Source organism: Mustela lutreola, chromosome 2 (assembly GCF_030435805.1).
Source record: "Mustela lutreola isolate mMusLut2 chromosome 2, mMusLut2.pri, whole genome shotgun sequence".
Lineage (NCBI taxonomy): Eukaryota > Metazoa > Chordata > Mammalia > Carnivora > Mustelidae > Mustela > Mustela lutreola.
Genome location: NC_081291.1, coordinates 93,717,895 through 93,723,381, shown reverse-complemented (window position 1 = coordinate 93,723,381; position 5,487 = coordinate 93,717,895). Strand labels below are relative to the sequence as shown.

General features: G+C 44.5%; 2 non-coding genes across 2 annotated transcripts; both read left to right on the top strand.

Annotated features, from left to right (window-relative positions):
- Window positions 1-2,562: 2,562 nt before the first annotated feature.
- TRNAC-GCA (transfer RNA cysteine (anticodon GCA)) lies at window positions 2,563-2,634 on the top strand. Its single transcript has one exon. It is a non-coding gene; the product is annotated as a tRNA-Cys (tRNA).
- A 2,577-nt stretch (window positions 2,635-5,211) lies between these two features.
- TRNAC-GCA (transfer RNA cysteine (anticodon GCA)) lies at window positions 5,212-5,283 on the top strand. Its single transcript has one exon. It is a non-coding gene; the product is annotated as a tRNA-Cys (tRNA).
- Window positions 5,284-5,487: the final 204 nt, after the last annotated feature.

Genomic DNA, 5,487 nt, shown 5'->3' with positions numbered 1-5,487 from the left:
TATTTATTTTGATGTGTAGTAGAAGGAAGTATAATTGGCATGATTTCAAGGATATTTTTGCATAGGATGAGGCAAAAATTAAAAAAAAAAATGGTAGGTTGATTTCAAGACAAATAGTAAGTAAATACTGGTATGGTAGACCTTGTGATAGGGGCAAGTGAATGATTCAGTTTGGGAAATACTGTAGATAAGAAAAAATAAGATAATATGTAGGGTAACCAATGAAAGCCGGTTTCCTGGGGGAGTTCATGGAAAATGAGACCCTCAGTGCTGAAACCAGGAGAATCCACAGCAAAACAGGATATTTAGTCTACTTACATATAATGTGGAATTGGATAACATTTCTGGACATTAGAGACCATTTGAAACCCCATTTTCCTTTCCAACTAATGAACTCTTTTTCTTTTTTTTTTTTAAAAGATTTTATTTATTTATTTGACAGAGAGAGCTCACAAGTAGCCCAAGAGGCAGGCAGAGAGGTAGGCAGAGAGAGGGGAAGCAGGCTCCCCACTGAACAGAAAGCCTGATGTGGGGCTTGATCCCAGGACCGCGGGACCATGACCTGAGCCAAAGGCAGAGGCCCTAACCCACTGAGCCACCCAGGCACCCCTCAACTAATAAACTCTTGAGCTGGGCTAGAAGCAGCAATTGGTTTAAAAGTAGATGCTCATAAAATTTCAACAGAGCCACTGGCATTTGGATCATAGGAGGACAGTGAAGTTGGTTGGTACATATGAGAGACAGTTTTGTTTGACAGCTTCAATAAAGGAATCAATAAGATAGAAAGCAGCTCAACTGGTCAGCACCAAGTGAGCAGTTTCTTTTCTTCTCTTCTTTGTCTAAATCACGTGATTACCCCCTGCTGCTTTCTCACAAAATCCTGTACTTTCCCCACAGGAGCAGGACCCTTTTCTGACTACTCGATCTGGAATCTGTGAGCCCCTAATTGCAACTCTGATACTCCAAATAAAGGCCTTTGTTCTTTTTCATTTTCCCCTCTTTATTTCAGTTGACAGTAAATTTGATATTTATCCCACAAACAGTCACACATTATATCTGGCTTGGGGTTCTCCAAGGAGCTGGTAGTATACTGGTGGACCCTTGGTTCTGATCTTGCTTTGGTATGTCTGTGACTTTGTTTGTTTGTTTATTTTTTTATTTGAAGATTCATCCATTTATTTAAGAAAGAGAGAGAGTGAGCCAGGGTAGGACAGAGGGGAAGAGAGAGAGAATCTCCAGCAGACTCCTTGCTGAGCTCAGAGCCCAATGCAGGGCTTGATTCCAGGACTCTAAGATCATCATGACCTGAGCTGAAATCAAGAGTCGGACACTTAACGAAATGAACCACTCAGATATGTCTGTGACTTTAAACAAACAAGGGTCTTTAGTTTTCCTCCATCTGTGTCTTGGTCTGCAAAAGAAGTGGTTGGGATAAATGATTTCCAAATCCTTTTCAGTGTTGGTTCTTAGATATGAAGCACACATTACATCTATTGCTGCTAAAATCTCAACTCTACTGATGTTTTAGGTGAGAAAAAAAAACAATGAGCAAATCGTGTGTTGTGATTCCTTTCTGGGCCCTCAAATCCAACCTGGGGCAGAGGAGAAAAAGAATAGAATGGAGTTTCTCCCCTTTCCTGAACTCCCAACAAACCACAGCCCTTACACAAAATAGTCAGCCCAAACTTAAGATCCTTTGAAAAGACCTGAAAAAAGTATGTGGTCTGAGAAATCAGCAGAAGAGAGACTTCTCAATAGGTTTAAACACGCAAGATTTCCATAAGATGGACTTGAACAATTAGGATGAGAGATGTCTTCATATAAAGCCACAAAATATACGTGACTTTAATTGAGGTTGTGTTTGGAAGTTGAAAAGGAAACTTTGGTGGTAGGTAGGACCAGGATAAATAATTTACTTAGTTGATTAAAGGCTCTTGTTTGGAGCCGTTTTTCTCTTCATCAAATGACCTTTTGGAGTTGACAATATTCCAAGTTCCAGGCAAGTTATGTTACATAAGAATGTAACTCACTGACCATCTGTTTTTGTAAGATTAAAATCATCTTACAGTCGTGGCTTGGAAAAGCTAAATCACACCCATTATATTATTTATGCATATTTTTTCCAGAATCAATTTAATGTAACAAATACCTTTTGAGGGCTTGTTATGAGCTTAGTTCTGTGAAGTCATGAAGAGGACTGAGAATCTCAGTTGCTAGGAGCCCCGGCTCTAAAGGAAGTGTGACAAGAATCCAGTCATCGGCATTATATTGATGTTGCCATTTGTGGAAACCCTGATGATTTTTACCTGGCAGATTCGCTTTATGTGAGATAGGGTGGGCAGTCTGGGTATTGGGAAGTCTAAGAAGAGTTTCTGGGCTCCAAGAGCTTCATTCTCGGGACTCCTGTCTTTTTTCATAATAAACTTCTTCTAACGCTTGTAATGCCCAGACGCCTTCCAGGCAGCATTCTCTCTAATTATAGCTCCCCTGAGTCATTCATTGGAGATTTCAGAACCAGCGAGTTGAGAGAGAGATAGACTATAAAAACAAGCTTATATCACTGGGGGTATAGCTCAGGGGTAGAGCATTTGACTGCAGATCAAGAGGTCCCTGGTTCAAATCCAGGTGCCCCCTGTACATTTAAGTTTTTGCTTCAGGAGAATATGAATTAACTTTGGCTCTGTTATTTTCCATAACTCATGGCAGAATGATAACTAGTGTCCTTTGTGTATATGCCAGGCACCAGTCTGAATTCTTTACATCAGTTCTGTCCTCCATTTCTCTCCAAAATTTTACAAGATACATACCATACCATCAGTATCTTCATTTTACATGAGGAGATAGAAAGACTTGGAGACTCTTGGTAATTGGCTAATGGTTGAAAATATACAAAGAGAAGGTCTAGGATTTGGACTCAGAACACACATTCTCAGTGACTTCATGATGTTACACGTACCATTCTAGTGTTAAAAGTTGTGTGACAAAATTCCACTCGGCGATTCTCCCAAGGTGCCAGGACTGTCCTTCTAGTTTTAGAAACTTTGGGCTGCAGGGTCAACCCAGCGATTTAGTGACTGTGCCCACACTGTGGCAGCACCCTAGGAAAGTAAGTCTTCATTCACAAAACACTGCTGGGGTGAGCGTGAATGGACCGGAAATTGAGGGAGCTGCACTTTCCCTGCTCTAAAGCTCTGGGAATCTCTATTACCTTTCTACCCCCTCAATCCTCTCCTTCAGCCCCACACTCCCACTGTGGGTGCCTTTACTCAGAACCCAGGTGCAGGCCAGAGGTCAGACTATTGTCTGAGTCCAACCCCTGCCCGCAGCCCAGGCCACGTTGCATCTCTAGAAGAGCCTGAATAGCACAATGCACCGACTGTGAGCCAGGACTGTGCAAAGCGGGAACCCAAAGGTGACTAAGGCATGGCCCCTGGCGTCAGTGCACTCTCCACCAGGAAGCAGGCCCGCAAATACACAATCAGAGGGACAGGACGAGCAGGGAGCTGTGCCAGTGTGGGGCACGCAGAGGAGGCAACCTTGCCTTCCATCCAGAGGAGGGGAGGTTAAGGGAGGCTTCCTTGAGTTGCTAATGGCAAGTCCCAGTTTCAAAGCTGAATGATATTTCATAGGACTGAAAGGGAGTGGAGAAAGGGCCGTGTGGAGGGGTGGCTGAGTTGCAGGCAGACTAGGCTGCCTGGGCCAAGGCCGGTGGGGGCAGCTGGAGCTCACAGCAAGATACGGGAGTGTCAGCAGATGAAGTTGAAGAGGCAGATAGGATCCACGTGAAAAGAAACCTGCCCCTGGTGCCAAGTGACTCGGAGTTTCTAGGGAAGACATTTAAAGGGCCGTGACCTAGATAGACTCCATTTTAAACACGTTGCTGTGGGAGCCCCAGGGGGGGCGGCTGTGAGCGGTGTAGGCTGGAAGGCCATTTAGGGGGTGGTGGCATTGCCAGTGTAGGGGCGGGGATGGACCTAAGTGACGTCAGTGCTAAAATCAGCAATACCCAGAGATTAGCTGGAGCTGGAGAAGAGAAGGTGAGAGAAGCCCACGGCTGTCCGTGTTTTGACCAAATGACTGAGTACACGGTGGTGTCAGCAACCAAGATGGGGAGGAGGCTGATGGTGTGGTTAGGGAGGCAGGCCTGGCGCTGAGCCCCGAGGCTGCACCAGAACCCCAGGCTTGGTACCTCCTATCTGTGTGACCGCTCTGTGCTTCAGTTTCCCTCCCTGTAAAATCCATATGTGCATATTAATACCTGTTTTATGGCATTTCTGTAATGATCTCCTGGGAAGTTATGGGCAGACCCTTTAGTACTATGTCTGGCAGGTGTCTGGTAAATATGAGCTGTTATTATGACAACAAAGCAAAATTAGGAAGAGGTGCAGGTTTGGGCCAGAAGGTGGCACGTTTGTTTTGGGGCACACCGGATATGAAATCTGAGGTTCTTGTAGGGCCTCAGAGGGGAGTGGCTGGGAAGGAATATCTGGGTTCTCCGAGGGCTGGTGAGCTGAGGCTCCAGCTCTGTTCCCTCCCCAGCTTCATGGAGGTGACAGGCCTGTGCTGGGAGGATTTGTTGCAATGGCAGAGATTGCCTTGACCTTTCATCTCCGTCTCAAAGATACACAAGATTAAAAATCCTCAGGCTGGAATTGAAGGGAATGGGCATTAGAGGTATTAAAGATGAATTTTGGACTTGGGAATACCTCGTTGTTGTCGTTGTTTGACTGTAAACTGTGACAGATTACCCCGAGTTGCCCTTTGAAAATGTGATAAAAACATACACAATGTCCAATACGTGCACATACACACATCTGCCTACAATTTCAGAGTTTTGCCGGAACCTCTGAAGTTTCTGGATACCCAGTTAAGGTTCCCTCCCTGTCCAAACAATACTCGTTAGTGACTCATGATATTTAAAACATTCATTGACGTGGGTGTGGGGAAAAACACTAATTAATAGATGTGCCCAGAGATTTCTGGGCAGTTGGTAGTGTATTTTAAAAACCAGAAAATTATACTGAGAATTACACTGAGCTTTAGGTGCTGGGAAGAGAGCGAGCATACGTGTTCTGGGAGCTGGTGTGTGGCTGGAAGGGAATTGAGGATGAATTTAAACCCAAGAAGAATCTCAGCTGTAAAAGGTATTTATGAAGGATGATGTAACTCATAAAAGGGAAATAAGTGTTTATGTGAAGCTCATTGCTATCAGGGGGTATAGCTCAGTGGTAGAGCATTTGACTGCAGATCAAGAGGTCCCTGGTTCAAATCCAGGTGCCCCCTCTGTGATCTTTTGCTCTTCTTGGCAGCTTCTTTAAACTAGGTCTAGGGTGAGGCAAGCACCCTAGGTGCCTAGGGCTCAAAATTTAAGGCCGTGCTCACTCTCATGCAAGTAGAGCCCTCCCAGTAGAGCCGTGTGCATGTAAATTCACCCCTCTTCCAAAATATACACACATAAACAGTCATCCATCCAGAGACATATATACA